The following is a 17,855-nucleotide window of genomic DNA, read 5'->3' as shown; positions in this document are numbered from 1 at the left end:
GACCAGAACTGTACACAGTACTCAAGCTGTGACCCAACCAGTGTTTTATACAGTTCTAGCATAACCTCCCTGCTCTTATATTCTATGCCTCGGCTAATAAAGTATTCCATATGCCTTCTTAACCACCTTATCTACCTGTCCTGCTACCTTCAGGGATCTGTGGACATGCACTCCAAGGTTCCTCACTTCCTCTACACCTTTCAGTATTCTCCCATTTATTGTGTACTCCCTTGCCTTGTTTGCTCTCCCCAAATGCATTACCTCACACTTCTCCGGATTGAATTCCATTTGCCACTTTTCTGCCCACCTGACCAATCCATTGATATCTTCCTGCAGTCTACAGCTTTCCTCCTCACTATCAACCACATGTCCAATTTTTATAAGCTTCTTAATCATGCCCCCTACATTTAAGCCCAAATCATTAATATATATCATAAAAGCAAGGTACCTGGTGCTGAGCCCTGCGGAACCCCACTGAAAACAGCCTTTTAGTCACAAAAACACCCGTCGGCTATTACCCTTTGCTTCCTGCCACTGAGCCAATTTTGGATCCAACTTGCCACTCTCCCTTGGATCCCATGGCCTTGTGCTTTTTTGACCAGTTTGCCATGTGGGACCTTGTCAAAAGCCTTGCTAAAATCCATATAAACCACATCAAATGCACTACCCTCATCGACCCTTCTTGTTACCTCCGCAAAAAATTCAATCGAGTTAGTCGACACGACCTTCCCTTAACAAATCCATGCTGACTGTCCTTGATTACTCCGTGCCTTTCTAAGTGACAGTTTATCCTGTCCCTGAGAATTGATTCCAATAATTTGCCCACCACCGAGGTTAGACTGACTGGCCTGTAATTACTCGGTCTATCCCGCGCTCCTTTTTAAACAATAGTACAATGTTAACAGTCCTCCAATCTTCTGGCACCATGCCTGTATCCAATGAAGATTGGAAAATGATGGTCAGAGCCTTTGTTATTTCCTCCATTGCTTCTTTTAACAGCCTGGGATACATTTCATCCGGCCCTGGTGATTTATCCACTTTCAAAGATGCTAATCCCATTAATACTTCCTCTCTCACTAAGTTTATCCCATCCAATATTTCACACTCCTCCTCCTTAACTACAATGTCTGCATCGTCCCTCTCTTTTGTGAAGACAGATGCAAAGTATTCGTTAAGAACCATACCAACATCTTCTGCCTCCTCACAGCGAGTTGTAATTTATTGTTTTTATGCAGCGAGTTCTAATGATCTGGAATGCACTGCCTGAAAGGATGGGGGAAGCAGATTCAATAGTAACTTTCAAAAGGGAACGAGATAAATACTTGAAGGGAAAAAAATTACAGGGCTATGGGGAAAGAGCAGAGGAATCATAAGAAATAGGAGCAGGAGTAGGCCAGTCGGCCCTTCGAGGACTAATTGGATAGCTCTTTCAAAGAGCTGGCATAGGCACGATGGGCCGAATGGCCTCATCCTGTGCTGTTCCTACTATGATACTATGATTGGTTTGAAGTTTGAAAGATGCTTCCATCATAGAAAGACATCAAAAAATCCACTATCATGAAGAAGCAGTGCATGTAAAGTATGAGTCTAACGTACGTGTGTGTGTGTGTAGCAGGGTGTAGAGAGGAGAGAACAATACTTATTAGGTTCTAGAATGCAGGTTTTTTTCTCCATCTGTTATATTAGTGAGTTTTCTCTATGTGTAATATTATGGTAGCTGGTAAAGCTGTTGGCATTTCACTGACACCTTTAGGTAACAGAATTGTGTATTGTCATGCATTGGAGATAAATGTGTGTGTATTGTATGTAAATCCATGTGTATATGTGGTGATGGGAGGGGTGGATTAGAAAGCCTCTGTGTAGTATTAATGGAAGATGTCCTATGAATGCCAGGTGTAACAAGCTTGCAAGCACATTGGTGTAAAATGGATAAGGGCCATTTTTGGGCGTAGGTAGCGTGATGTGCTATTACCCTGCGCCCAATGACCCCTACGCAGGCCGGCCTGAGGACTCACCTGCAATCAGCGTTCCATTCCAGGCCTTGCACGTGGAATCAATGCAATTCACACTTTCCACCACCAAGGGGAGCTCAATCTCTTAAAGGGAAGATGTTTCTTAGAAATCGCTTAAAGGTAGCTGGTACCTGTTATTTGCTGAGAATAACAGTCTACTGTCTGCACGGAGTCTGAACAGAGATCAGACATCACACATGTAAAACACAGAAGCAGGTCCCATGTTAAAACATTGAATAAAGTTTGGGCTCCACTAAATCTCACATCCTCCAATCTGCACACCAGACCTCACTAATCTGCCGATCTGAGTTGGTACCAGGCCTGCGAGAGTGAACGCACCAAGGTTCTCTGCTGATGCACTAGAGACCTTGGGTGCAAGAGGTGGACAGAAGGAGGGACATCCGATATCTGCGGGGGTTGGGGGGGGAGGTGCAAGAGGCTCTCCAGGCATATATCCAAAAGGCAATGGGAGGCAGCGGGAGAAGAAGTCAATGCCAGGCGCACAGCATCTTGAACATGGATGCAGTGCAGGAAGAAGTTGAATGCTTTGACATGCGTAGTCAAGGTGAGTCAGGTCATCTGTCAAGTGACGTCTTTTTTTTATTCGTTCATGGGATGTGGGCATCACTGGCGAGGCCAGCATTTATTGCCCATCCCTAATTGCCCTTGAGAAGGTGGTGGTGAGCCGCCTTCTTGAACCGCTGCTGTCCATGTGGTGAAGGTTCTCCCACAGTGCTGTTCGGAAGGGTGTTCCAGGATTTTGACCCAGCGACGATGAAGGAACGGCGATATATTTCCAAGTTGGGATGGTGTGTGACTTGGAGGAGAATGTGCAGGTGGTGTTGTTTCCATGTGCCTACTGCTCTTGTCCTTCTAGGTGGTAGAGGTCGCGAGTTTGGGAGGTGATGTCGAAGAAGCCGTGGCGAGTTGCTGCAGTGCATCCTGAGAAATGATACACACTGCAGCCACTGTGCACCGTTGGTGAAGGGAGTGAATGTTTATGGTGGTGGATGGGGTGCCAATCAAGTGGGCTGCTTTGTCCTGGATGGTGTCGAGCTTCTTGAGTGTTGTTGGAGCTGCACTCATCCAGGCAAGTGGAGAGTATTCCATCACACTCCTGACTTGTGCCTTGTAGATGGTGGAAAGGCTTTGGGGAGTCAGGAGGTGAGTCACTCGCCGCAGAATACCCAGCCTCTGACCTGCTCTTGTAGCCACAGTATTTATATGGCTGGTCCAGTTAAGTTTCTGGTCAATGGTGACCCCCAGGATGTTGATGGTGGGGGATTTGGCAATGGTATTGCCATTGAATGTCGAGGGGAGGTGGTTAGACCCTCTCTTGTTGGAGATGGTCATTGCCTGGCACTTGTCTGGCGCAAACGTTACTTGCCACTTATCAGCCCAAGCCTGGATGTTGTCCAGGTCTTGCTGCATGCGGGCTCGGACTGCTTCATTATTTGAGGGGTTGTGAATGGAATTGAACACTGTGCAATCATCAGCAAACATCCCCATTTCTGACCTTATGATGGAGGGAAAATCATTGATGAAGCAGCTGAAGATGGTTGGGCCTAGGACACTGCCCTGAGGAACTCCTACAGCAATGTCCTGGGGCTGAGATGATTGGCCTCCAACAACAACTGCCATCTTCCTTTATGCTAGGTGTGACTCCAGCCACTGGAGAGTTTTCCCCCTGATTCCCATTGACTTCAATTTTACTCGGGCTCCTTGATGCCACCCTCGGTCAAATGCTGCCTTGATATCAAGGGCAGTCACTCTCACCTCACCTCTGGAATTCAGCTCTTTTGTCCATGTTTGGACCAAAGCTGTAATGAGGTCTGGAGCCGAGTGGACCTGGCCGAACCCAAACTGAGCATCCGTGAGCAGGTTATTGGTCAGTAAGTGCCACCTGATAGCACTGTCGACGACACCTTCCATCACTTTGCTGATGATTGAGAGTTGACTGATGGGGCGGTAATTGACCAGATTGGATTTGTCCTGCTTTTTGTGGACAGGACATACCTGGGCAATTTTCCACATTGTCGGGTAGATGCTAGTGTTGTAGCTGTACTGGAACAGCTTGGCTAGAGGCGCAGCTAGTTCTGGAGCACAAGTCTTCAGCACTACAGCCGGGATGTTGTCAGGGCCCATAGTCTTTGCTGTATCCAGTGCACGCAGTCTCCTACAAACTGCACCACGCACTACACCCCCATCACCCACATACCAACAAACTCACTCTTTCCATCAGTACTCAACTCTTTCAACCAGATGCTTCCTCTCACCATTACACATTACCACTGTTTCAAGCCACCCACTCACAACTCACAGGCCACACACACTGGCAGCTAATCAACCATGACAGGCACATCACCCAGACACACGTCCAGCTTTCTTGCAGGAGAAGGTGACGCATAACAGGAGGCAGCAAGTGGCATTGGCATTTAGCCCCTTGAGCCTGTTCCACCATTCAATAAAATGATGGTGGACCTGTGACCTAACTCCATATCCCTGCCTTAGCCCCATATCCCTTGGTTCACAGAAATCTATCAATCTCAGATTTAACATTCACAAGTGAGCTAGCATCAACTCCTGTCTGTCGAAGAGCGTTCCAAACGTCTCCCACCCTTTGCGTGTAGAAACATTTCCTAACTTCACTCCTCCACGTCCTGGCTCTAAATGTTAGGCTATGTCCCCTAGTCCTAGTATTCAAGTCTAGGAGACCTCCAAAAACAGTTACAAATGTCTCGGCAGCCAGGAGCAATAATCCAGCAACTAACCTGTAAATCCGGCATTGGCACTTTAAATAGCGCTGTCGGGGGGTCCTCCAGGCACTCTAAGTCACGTTCAGATGTTTGGGGTTAAGACTGTCCGTTGAGTTGAGCGTTAAGTCCTAAAATGGTGTCTATCATTTTAAATCAGCATTGCACACTGATTGAAGCCATTTTCTCCTTACTTTCCATGATTCCAGCGTTCGTTATCTGCGCCTGCGCTAACTCCTATACCAAGATGGCGTCCGGCACATTTCACGCTGGAAACGGGCATGCGCATCCAAGACACCATCTTGGATGTCAGAGAGGCCGTGTAGCGCCGAAATGACTTGCGCTACACGGCCCAATTTAGCGCCCATTCTTTCTAAATGCGTTTATGATTTGTCTGCACCTTGCGCACAGAAGATATCTTGCCTCGTCGAATCTAATTGTTATTAATCAAATCAAGTTGAACCAATATTGAATATGCAAGTTAGTTTAGTCCTTGTTCCTTATCTTTATTTTACAGGCATATAAATTACATTTCAGTCGAGGAAATCCTTTTATAGTTTTTGACTAAGATTAAGAGTAAAAGCACTGATGCATGTACAACAACTGTCAAGCTTAATTTCTACAACACTCTTTTGGTAGATACTATTTTTACAGACATGTCAAGGGTGATGATACCGCTGAGTATAAAGAATTAACAGTGAGTTCAGCTGTTTCTTAGTATTATTGCAAAGACTCCACATTTTGCCTTCGGATCATTAGTTTCAATATTTGCCATACTTTATGAGCGTTTCATTGACATTCTTGTTGCCTTTGCGTTTCATTTGAGGCACAAAAGCAAACCCCTTGCCTTAGGTCACAAAAATTAATCTGTAATCTTTCTCATCACTTCAAAAATATCAGAATAAATAGTTTTTGACTATCTCCTCAGAGGGGCTCAAGGTTAGGCTCCAACGAGGATGATCTTACCTTCTCCTCCTTCCTCATCCCCACTCCCCACAGATATTCTGAGCATTTATTTGTTAGGTGGACACATTGCAATGTCATTAGTGCTGTGCAGAATGAAATACTGTTTTTGATCATTTTTTGAGTTCATTACAGGATTGTAAATCAGATCCAGGTGTGATGTCTGTAAGTTAAACAGATTTATCCTAGTCCCAAAAATATGAAACCATTCCCTACACAAAACATGGACTCTCAATCCTTTATGTTCAAATGCTGTAATGACTGCTTTAAGATAGAAAAAAGTGGACTGATTTTGGAATTGGATGTTGTGGCGATGTTGAACATTGAAGCAATAACAGTGCTATGGTGTGGAAACATGTAGATGTGATTCCTCCACTCTACTCAGTTCCCAATCTTAGCCATTTTTCACTCTCTCAAACACACACCCACATCTAACTTGCCTTCAGCTTTACTTTTGCTAAAGCTCTGCCACCTTTGCCCAAGCAGCACCTGTGCAGACGTCAAGAAAATGGCCCCTGTTATTGTTTGCGTAGTTCCTATGGGTACTAGGAAGCTTAAAACTTATGTGGTGATGGGAGTTCCTTGCTTGTATGCGTTGTTGGCCTGGAATTCAGTGAAATATCGGAATTCCCATACAGATTAAAGCAATTCTGATCCAAGCATTGCGTTTCAATGTAATAAACTACTCCTCATTCAGTCACATTGAATACACTTTATGATCTAAACATAATATTGCACCTAAAAACAAGTGACGTATTTTAAGATAAACGATTTCCTGATTATCTGGGTTTTTTTATGCTCCCAACACCTAATACTGCCAACTTGCAGGAAAGCATCAAACTTCAGACATCTAATCAATTGTGCGTAATACGTATTCTTGCTAAATGCTTTCTGATGTGCTTTGATTAGCTTGTATTGTTGAATGGATGATTAAATGGGCTGTTCTACAATGGTTGCAAATTGGCTTTTTTATCTGAATTGGATAGAAATAGTGATCAAAGCATAAATTTTCTTGGCTATCTGGTTATATGTTTTTTGGGATTCAGCTGTCATAGTGTCTGGGTGTACATGTGTAGGCACTCAAGGTAATGGATGCAGTATTGGGTGGGAAAATGGAAAAAACTTGAGCTGAATGACTGCACCAATTCATGAACTCCTCTTACGTCAATGATTGGACTTTTCCCTAAAATCAATTGCGGTAGATTTTCTGATGGCAATTGGAGAAATCTTACCACTGTACGAAATCTTGCAGACCTAAATTAGGAACTTTAATGTACAATTTAAAACACTCCAGCAGACATTTTTACAGGCAACTGCTAATATGGGCAGGATTCCATGAGAAGCACTCAGGATGCATGAATAAGATAAGATGGTGGAAGTAAAAGCAGCAATAACTTGTGTTATTTCTGGTGCCAGTGGCACTGCCACACTATAAGAAGAATTGTGTGGTAAGATGGCAGTACTGTTTTTGATACCATTCTTTCTCCCTCCTTGACATCCAGCTCGTTATTGTTGGTAATGGAGAGGTGGCAAGATGTGAATTTTTATGGCAGATAAGGGTTACTCACCAACATTTCGTTGAGGGCCACAGTCCCAGTGTGTATACGTAATCTCTATATATTGTTTACGTCGAGATCCCAGGACTTTACAAAAGATTGTGGACAGAAGCCCAGAGATGCATGGAGCAGCATGTCTGCTAAGGCTTACAGTTTGCCTGCAGGTGAGTTGAAAGAGCCCGACAGCATATTAAATAAGTCGCTTCTTAAAACCTACATCTTTGACCAAGCTTTTGGTCACTTGTCCTAATATCTCTTTTTGTGGCACAATGTCAAATTTTGTTTGTTATCACTCCTGTGAAGCACCTTGGGACGTTTTACTATGTTAAAGGTACTATATAAATGCAAGTTGTTGCTTTGGTGGTACTTTACTGCTAGGTCAAAAATCAAGCATTACTGTAATAACCACACACCTAGGGAAATATTTTCCTGTGTGTAATGTTCCAAGAAAAACTCTTGTGATTAAAAACTCAATAATGCACAATTCACTTTCCCTGATGGTGTACAATGACTGTAAGGCAAAAATGCAGGAGGAAATAATCTTATCAATGATTTTGAAGAGTTTGTTCAAGGCCTAGGTTAAGGAACACTTGCAGTTTTGATTCGTGGGGTAGGTAGAAGAAAATTATATTGTTTACTACCATTCAGAATAGGAGTAAGCTCTCAGGAAGAAGAGCGAGATCAGCACAGTTGGTATTTATCGTTGAAAAATAGCCCTGAATCATTTATTATACTAGCTCCTGCAGGCAGTCCAAAGGATAATTTGCCATTCATGCAAATTCATCCATTGATTTATCAGTGGGAGGACAGCTACAAAGCAGCGAAGAACAACTAAGTCGAATGACTGTAACACGGTATTATAATGGCACTCCTAATCCTCCTGACACATTGCTGTCTCTAGGCTGACATATCTTCTGAAGCTTGAGCCAGTAAATCTTCCCAGTTGACTGATCAGCTGAGATGAAATGGGAGTCCTCCTTTGCTTGCTGTTTGTCATGTGTAGGTGCTCTGCTTTTCTTTGCATAGGTTTGCATTCCTCTTCTGTTTTGAGACCGAGAACAGATTGGAGAAATTTAGGTTTCACAAGGTCAATTCTTCGATCTGTTGTCATTTGCAGGAGTAGGATCGCTCAACTGAAGTGTCCCTAATCTACTCTCTCTCCCAAAGCAGAAAGAAAGATGGATGTGCAGTGTTTAATATTTAATTCTGTACTTGACTGGATTTATATTCATTAATATTTAGCAATTGAGAGTTAGGTGGGGAGAGGCAGAGCATCTGTACTTCACATAAAATAACAGCAGAGGACTCTGAATGCATCTCAGCAGAGCAGCCTGCTATGATATTCTACCAATTTGAGCTTCAAGGGATATGTCTGACTTTCCAAATATTTTGTCTGAATGCCCTTTGCTTCAGTTTCTCTCATGCCTGCCACTCCAAAGCTGGATTCAAGAAGGCTGCACTATTGTAGGAAGCTTGTTAACTGTTTCAAAAATTGTGGATCTGGCAAAATGACAGATGCAGTATAATTGGCCAATTTTGATCCATTAGCACTTGTCAATTCACAAGTGATTCATTGAAGAGGAGGGAAATGGTAGGCAGCTATCGTTTTAGTTTGTCAAATTTGAGGGGAAAAATCAGAAGAAATTTTTTCTTCATTCAACGACAAAATATAATACTTACTAACAGTGTGAAAATCTAACCAAACCCTAACCTTAGAATACAATTCCTTACTATTAAGGATGAACAAAGGAAAAATATCTTCAATATTACTTTAGCAAGAACCCATAGCTTGCATAAGTGTTCATTAAAGTGAGGATTGAAAGGCCTGAAGAACTATTCATGTTTCATCTTGTAATAGAACTTAACATTCTTAGGTCAGGAACACACAAATTGACACTGAGGTCTAACTTGATTGTTAATGTACCTTAGCTGCAACCTCACAGGACAATCTCTTGTCCTGTTAACATAACATTTCCATTCCCTATTATATAAATCCAGGGCTGTCCAGAACTGTTAAACAGGTGCCCACTTTAGCTATGTGTTTGTGCTTTGAAGTAATGAATTAGTGAGACTGGGATGAGAACACCTAATTCATTTCACTGTGCTGCATAACATCCACCAGAGTGCATAACTTTGGATTTTAATCTGAATTTCAAATCTTAAAGACAGTGAGTGAGACTAGCATTTTAAGCAATTTTATCACCTAGCTGCCCAAGAATTTATAGGAGTATGAGAGGAATCCATGAGTAGCTTTCAATTCTACATGGAACTTCTCCATCTCTTTAATATTAGGGACCATGTCAAATTCAGTTGATGTTTCACAGGTTTACATGCAGAATTGTATGGATGAGGGATGTATATTGTCTTGGTATGGGAGATAAAGTTTATGAGTAATCCTTTTATTATTTGCTTATTTCTCACAGAAATTCTAAATGTCAGATATATAAGTGTCAGCTTTAATCTAATTAAATTCACGGCATGCAAAATAAGTGAGCTGGGGTCGATTCAAAACTAAACAGGGAGCAAGATGGTGGGGGTACTCATGGCCTAGTGTTTTGCTTCCTGCTGTTGAATATTCATTGATAACTAATGCTTCCATATCTTAAGGCACAAAAGTAAGAGGAAAATTGATTTGAATTTTTATAACATGACTTTGAGGCGTCTATTTTAACATGTACAAAATCTCAGACACCACATTGACTGAGTCAATACCAGACATGCAGTAACTCTAAAATGAATTAGTTGCATATTATATAAAGGACATGATATTAACTAGTAAAATAATGCCCATTTTAAAAATAACTTAACTGCGTTAACGACGTCTAGTGACCGTGAGCCTTTTAAGAGTTTTGCTTGCAAATAATGCGTGCAGCACATTACATGCAATTTCTTTCAGTAAAGACCACATTCAACGCGCCTTCCCTGACACATAAAAGAACACAAGTTTGTGCCTAATCTGAATGTTAATCAGGCAACAGAAAATATACACATTCATAGTTAAGCCCAACTGATACATATTTTATACATTTTATGTTTATGTTTACATTGTTTTTTAAAAGGAGCAAAAGTACATCATGTAGTAATTAAAATGATTCAAACTAAAAACTTCCCCTTCATTTTTGGGTATTAAAGCTAAGAAATGACATTAAGTTATCATGGTCTCAGGGGAATGCTTGCATAGCATATTAGACGAGCATCCTAATTCTGTGATTCCTACCATTACTAGAAATTGTAAAATGGAGCACAAACTGGGCAATGCAACTGGTGGACAATGGCCTTTCACCTCTGGAACTTGGGTTGAAACCCAACCCAGTTTAACGGGAGGAAAGACTCTTTCGCACTCCGGCTGCCCAATAAATTTGCGGAGTGTCAAGCAATTCCTAGTTTGTACGGGCCTACAGTATGCAAGGTAGCACAAACTGACAGCTTCCCACGCGGCTCATGTACAATGGAGAATCGATTCCTGAACAGGCCTCAAGTGCCAGTGCTGTTGAAACCTTCCCATTCATACTAGCGGCCAAAATGGTAGCAGTGGCCAGAAAACATGACCACCATTGGTCCGAGCAGCTGACGCGCTCTTGTTCACCTCCGCACAGTTAATGAAGCACTTATGGCTGCTGCTCGTCTTCTTCAGCTAATGGGAAAGGTACAGACACAAAAGAAAATAGTTATGAGCATTAATTTCACTAGATCACAAGGTCATTTAGGTAAGTGACAAAAAGAAGTCATCCAAAACTGAGCACTGAGGTGTCCCACTCAATACCCTCCCCCCCCGCAACCCTGCCATAACTCTTCTAATGAATACTCATTCCTTTGTATCCCTCAACCAGTTTCTTGTCCATCATCAGGGTTTACCCTGAATCCTCACAGTTTTGAGCCTTTCATGAGGGGCTTTGTTAAATGCCTTGTGGAAGTCAAGATGCATAAGAAAATCACAGATGAGGAAAACCATTCAGCCTAAATGAGTTCATCCATTCAGCAGCAACCTATTGTTACTCCATTGCAGCATCCAATTGTTTTGTAAATGATTCAAGGATTTTTGCCTCTACCTCTCCACCAGACAGTTCTTTCTAAATATTGATCACTCTGTGTGAAGAACAACTTCCAGATATCGGCCTAAAACTTACATTTTACCAGTTTGAGCTTGTGTCCACTTGTCCTAATCTCATAATTTAATTTAAAGTACTATTCCATTTACTTTCGTATGTACCTCCATAAGATCATCTCTCCAGACACCTCCTTTCCAGGCTAAATGAGTGACTCCAGTCTCTCCTCATAATTCAGATCTGACGCAGTTTCTTACCCATTGCCAGGGTTTACACTGAATCCCCACAGTTTTGAGCCTTTTATGAGGGGCTTTGTTAAATACCTTTTGGAAGTCAAGGTGCACTATGTCATCAGGCTTTCCACAGTCCATTTTGGAGTTGCTTCTGCAGAAAAGACAATCAGGCATGACCTTCCCCTTCTGAATTAGGCTTGTTGCTCTTCTCTGCACTGCACCCAGTGCATTGGTCGGACATGTTCAGGGTTGAACTCACCAAGACATCTAGGGCATTTTCCACTTCATCCTTAGATATTTCAACCTCAGTCATGAAGTGCGTGTGCTGCTTATTTTTCTAACTTATGTGCAGTATTTTGCACTTGGCTGAATTAAATTTCATCTGCCACTGGTCCATCCACATACTTATTTCGTCCAACTCACCTATAATTTCTAAGCAGCTTCCTCCAACTCCACTGCACCTCCCAACATTACCCCCCGCCCCTCCACCTCCATTCAGAATCATCAGCAAAGTTGACTACTTTGCATTGGGTTTCCGAGTCCAAGTTATTTATGTAAATAAGAAAAAGAAGTCATCCAACACTGAGCCCTGAGGCTCCCCACTCAGTACTCCCCCCCCCCCCCCCCATCCCACCCCACCATGACTCCTCCAATGTATATTCGTATTCTTTGTACCCTTCAGCCAGTTTCTTATCCATTGCCAGGGTTTACACTGAATCCACACAGTTTTGAGCCTTTTATGAGGGGCTTTGTTAAATGCCTTTTGGAAGTCAAGATGCACTATGTCATCAGGCTTTCCACAGTCCATTTGGAAGTTGCTTCTGTAGAAAAGACAATCAGGCACGACCTTCCCCTTCTGAATCCATGTTGGCTATTGTTTACGAGGTTATTATTATAAAGATACTGCTTAAGTTTACTTTTGATGGTTGATTCCATTATTTAGCATGGACTGGTGAGACTGACAGACCTGCAGTTGCTAGTGTCTGTTTTATGCCCCTTTTTAAATATGAGCACCACATTACCTGATTCCAATCCACTGGTATCTCCCTAGTATCCACTGACTTCCTCATAATAGTTATTAGTGCCTCACAAATCTCCTCCCTAGTCTCCTTCAGCCCTCTGGGATAAATTTCATCCATTACTGGTGATTTCTTTTGAGCCTTTTAGCCTGTCTAGGACTTCTATCTTATTTATGTCAAAGTCATTGATTTTACTTTGGTTATCTCTGTTTGGGGAGGGTTATTACTTTCCTCGTGAATACTTGGAAGAAGCAGTGATTCTTCAATTTTGATTCTGTTTGCATCTTTTATAGTTTTCGTCTCTTCTCTTACTGCCTTCTACTGCTTTAGTACAGACTTTTTTTATTGTTATTTTTAGGTTCATCCTCTATAGTTTTATTTAGGTCTCGCTTTGCCCTTTTCATCTTTTTAACGCGTTTCTGTGTTTTTAAAAAAAAATCCTCCCAATGAACTCCTTCCCCATTTTCTCTGCAGGATTTGTAGCAGTGATTTTTCCTCTTTAATTTGTTTCTTAATCCATTTTGGGTCATGTTGTTTAGTCTGAGCTTATTGGTTTTCTGCATGTATTTATCCTGCATTATCAGCATTATCTCTTTAAAGGTGTTCCATTTGTCCTCTACTGAGTTGTTGTTGAACAAAGTCTGACAATTTATGTGCTTTAGTTTTACCCTCATTTTGTTCAACGTGGCCAGTTTCAAGTTATACACATGGTTCCTGGTCTTAGACATTTCTGTCTCCCAGATCATGTTAAACTTTGCCATACTGTGATGGCTGTTCCCCTAAGATTGCTATGATTTCCTTTTGCTGTACACTATCTAGACCCTTTACCAATACCAGGTCAAGATAAGCTCTTCTTGAACAATTGCATGTGCAGACCTGTCGACAAGCTAATGTATGGGATTTTATTTTGCCCACTTGTGCTTCTGGTGTTAGTTCCATTTGATGCTAACATTGGAGGCAGAGATGGTGATGACATTGGATGCACTGCTGAAAACATTAACATTGAAGGGGTGCACCATACCGATGACAGCAGTGCCATTCAGCTTACACTGTGGAGAGATTTTCCTCCTTCTGCCGAAACAATAGTGGGACTGGATTTCCACCCACCTACATGATACTGCCGGGGACCTGGGGCGGGCCTCACTTCATATCTAGGGCAGGTTTCCAGCATTATTCCCACTCTTGACTGATTTACCATCACTGGGAGGAACTGAAATGCAGTTTAGGCGAGGCATTTAAAAGGCTGAAGCTGCTTAAGTGGTCAGAAACACTTAAATTGAGGGCTAAAGAGAGAGTAAGCGAGAACAAAAAATGATTTGGGATGACAGAGAGAATAACGGCATTAGCTGCACCTGGTGTGGGAACGTCCTTCAGACTGTCACATGCTTTTGTTGGTTGTACTATTAGTAGAGATGAGAGTGGCTCTTGGCACCCAAGGCAGCAGATCCCTGAAGAGGGTAGTAGAGGCAGTATGGAGGGAGATTCTACAGGCAGTCAGTGCCATTCAACCACTCCAGGAAATTCAACACAGTGTCAAAAATGTTTCAATGATCCCATGAGGTTGAGCAAGCTAAGTAGAGTACCCTTGCATGTTCTGAAAGTATGCTAGAAGCATGACTCACCTCCATATCTAACTCTCATTAGATGGATTAATATTCACCTCATGCCCCATACACACCCCCCCTTTCCCACCATCTCGCTATACTTTATCGATGTTCCTGAGACCAAGGGTGGAGGTGTTGGAGTGAAAAGTGAAGAGATTGCTGCATAACCTGCACCAGATAGTATTCTCGCCAATGGAATGTGTGCAGGCACCAGGGTGACATTGAATGCTGTGGCAGTGAGGAGTCCTTCTCACTCCGTACTCTCCTTGCAAAGGAAAAGGCCATCCATAATCAATGGCAATGTTGACCGGAGGTCACCGGTTACGGTTACTGGCTTAGTACAAAGAGGAGAAGAGTCAATTCTCTCTTAACTCTCAATTCACTTTATTCACGCCGTTAGATCAGATACATATAGCTTATACGTCTGGTTAGATATAGACATGCAGTTTGCACCAGGTTATACAGTTTTATACCCAAACTAAGATCTAAACGCACACCCACTAGGTTTCTCTGACATTCCCTGAGTGGTCACAGAATATAAAGGATAATACCCGAAAAGGAGACCTGATGCTGGCCAGGCGTTCCGTTCTCTCTCTCTTTCGATGTCGTCTCTACGAGTCTTCCACTTCCGCGATGGTTGGTCTCCGGAGTCTTCGCTCTGGGTCCACACCCCAGATCATTCATTCTTATTCTGAATCTTATCTCTTCAAGCTGTGCTGTCTCTCTCCCTTTGGTTTAGGTCTGCTCGCCTTAACCTGTGTCTTCTCCTCATTGGCTCTGTCCCAAGGACTTAGGTCGCATTACCCCATTACTCCTTTTCTAAATAAGGACTTGTGTCTTATCACATCTCCTTCGTCTTTCACAAAACTTAGCTAATTCAAACCGGTTCCAGCCAGCTCAGGCCAGCGACTGAACTCAGGTTACTTCAGTTCAAAAGTTGTTCTTGCCTGTGTGTGTCAGCAGCTGACGTCTCAGGTTACTTTCTGCATCCCCTGGCCAACAGCAAGGAAGTCCTGTGAGTGGAAGAAAGGCACTCAGGCCTTTAAGTAGGCATGAGGTGGAAGCTCATATAAAATAAAGACAGAGACCTCAGTTTTCATCAGGGTTACATAGAATTATATAGAATTACAGCACAGAAATAGACCATTTGGCCCAACTGGTCTGTGCTGGTGTTTATGCTCCACGGGAGACTCTTCCCACTTTACTTCTTCTCACCCTATCAGTATAGCCTACTATTCCTTTCTCCCTCATGTTCTTATCTAGCTCCCCCTTACATGCACCTATGCGATTTGCCTCAACTACTCCACGTGGTAGCAAGTTCCACATTCTAGCCACTCCCTGGATAAAGAAGTTTCTCCTGAATTCCTTATTGGATTTATTAGTGACTAACTTATGATGATGACCCATAGTTTTGGACTCCCCCATAAGTGGAAACATCTTCTCTATGCCTAGCCTATCAAACTCCTTCGTAATTTTAAATTGTTATGTCAAGCAATTTATCATGGTTCAGTTAGGATGTTACAGTTATGAAGAGAGACTTCAGAAGTTAGGGCTTTTTTTGATTGGAACTGAAAAGGTTACCGGGTGACTTATAGAAGTCTTCAAGGTTATGAAGTGAATGAGAAGATAAATAGTGACCGATTCTTTCTACTGGCCAGCTGGAAGGTAACACAAGAGTGCAAAAGCAAGATAATCATAGAAAGGGAGGTTAGATTTTTTTTTACACAGAGGGTGGGTAGAATGTGGAGTTCTTTGTCACAAAGTGTTGATGAAGCAAAATTCACAAGTACTTTCAAAAGGGAATTAGTTGGCAAGCGAGAAGAGTAAGATTAAACTAAATGGCTCTTGAGGAGAAAAACACCAGCATGGACTTGATGGGCCAAGTGGTGTTTTGTGCTGTAACATTCTATGATTCCATTGTATACCCATTAAAATCTTCAAAACTTCAGTAAGTCATCCCCTAAATCTTGTTTTCTCCAGTGTAAATATTTCCAGCATCCTTAGTATCTCCTTGTAGCTCAGGTGCCTAATCCTTGGTATCAGTTTGGTTGCCTTCCTCTGTACCCTCTGCAAAGCCAGGATGTCCACATTGCAGTAGAATGAACAGAATTGTATACAATACTCTAGATGAGGTTGAACTGATGCTCTACATCAGCTGACTACCACCCTCTGGGACTTACGTTCATGTTCTGTCCCATCGTTTATACATCCCAAGATCTTGTTTGACTCTCTTCATGGTTCTCACACATTGCCCTGATGGTTTCAATGTGCTAACCACCAATATTCTTGGATTCCTCTTCTATATTGTGTGTCTTTTTTTCTACTATCATTCATTTTACATTACCATTGTTGTTCCCTTTTCTTGAACTTATCACCTTGCATTTCTCCACGTTAAATGTTTGCCATTTCATTTTAATCCCCCAATCTAACTAGATCCTCCTGCATTTGGTCCATTTCTTCCCTGTTATTTGCAGCTTGAACCCTGCTTCCAGCTTTGTATCATCGGTAAACACTTTCATTTCTGTCAACATTTCTAACTCGTTTATGTACAAAGTAAACAATATACATCCTAACACTAACCCCTAAGACACCTCACTAACCATCTTTTTGCATTCTGATACAGCTCCTTTTACAACTATCCCTTGCTTCCATAAAGGAAATTTGAGCCCATCGCTGTTCAGGAGCAGAATGGGAGCTACTGATTACCATCCATTTTTCTTCTGCATCACATCCACTTTTGGGGCAATATTTGGGAAAGGAGGAAAATGGGCTTTAATTGAGTCACGGCTGGGGAACTCAGTTTATTCTGAGTAACAGCTCTAATTAGAACAGAATCCTCTGGGGGGGGTGGGGAAGGGTGGTGGGACAGACATGGAATTTAGTAATTTATTCTCATTTTTTTATCGAGTGTCGAAGAAGGCAGATGAGGAAGATGTGAACATCAACGGGAATGATTTGTGTTACCTGGACTGTTGTCACATTGTTTGCTGTAATGTGCAAGAACAATCTTTAAAGAGCCTACTTTTTCATCAACAAAAACATACACTTAAACCCACAGACTTTTTTGTGGTTGTCAATGTCCTACTTCACTCTACAATCTTTGTAAAAAGGTTTTTCGATTTCATTACGCACAGAGGAGGGAATTCGTCCCGTCTGTAACTGGCACTTCAACAATTAAAGCAGTAATTGCTGATGTTCTTGTCCTTTACTACCTGGGCTACTTGGACATTCAGTAAGTTGAGGGTTGGTCCATCCTAATTCCCAAAGTCTTCATAATCATCTACTGTTTTCTATTACTTTGAGCAGTGTTCAACAGGCATCTGTACATAAACATAACCTCAGATTTAGTATGTGAAAAACAACAGTCAACTATTTTTTTTCCAGAATATAAATAAAATTGCTTGCATATGTTGTCATTCATAGCTCTTTACCAGAGTGTGATTCTTGACAGACTTCAAGGCATTTATCTCAAAAGCAGTGCCATTATTACCTGAACATAATAAGCATAATAGACTACCACTCTAATTAACTGTGACTTGATTATTTAAAATGACTGGAGTACCTCAGTATAAAAAGAAGCATGCTATTGTTGTGATAGATGTAATTAATTGTAAACTGAGAATAAACTATAATTTGCTAATGGAATATTGCAACATGTTTAAGAGACGT

This window comes from Heptranchias perlo, chromosome 4 (assembly GCF_035084215.1).
Source record: "Heptranchias perlo isolate sHepPer1 chromosome 4, sHepPer1.hap1, whole genome shotgun sequence".
In the NCBI taxonomy this organism is placed as follows: domain Eukaryota; kingdom Metazoa; phylum Chordata; class Chondrichthyes; order Hexanchiformes; family Hexanchidae; genus Heptranchias; species Heptranchias perlo.
This window is presented reverse-complemented; position numbering follows the sequence as displayed.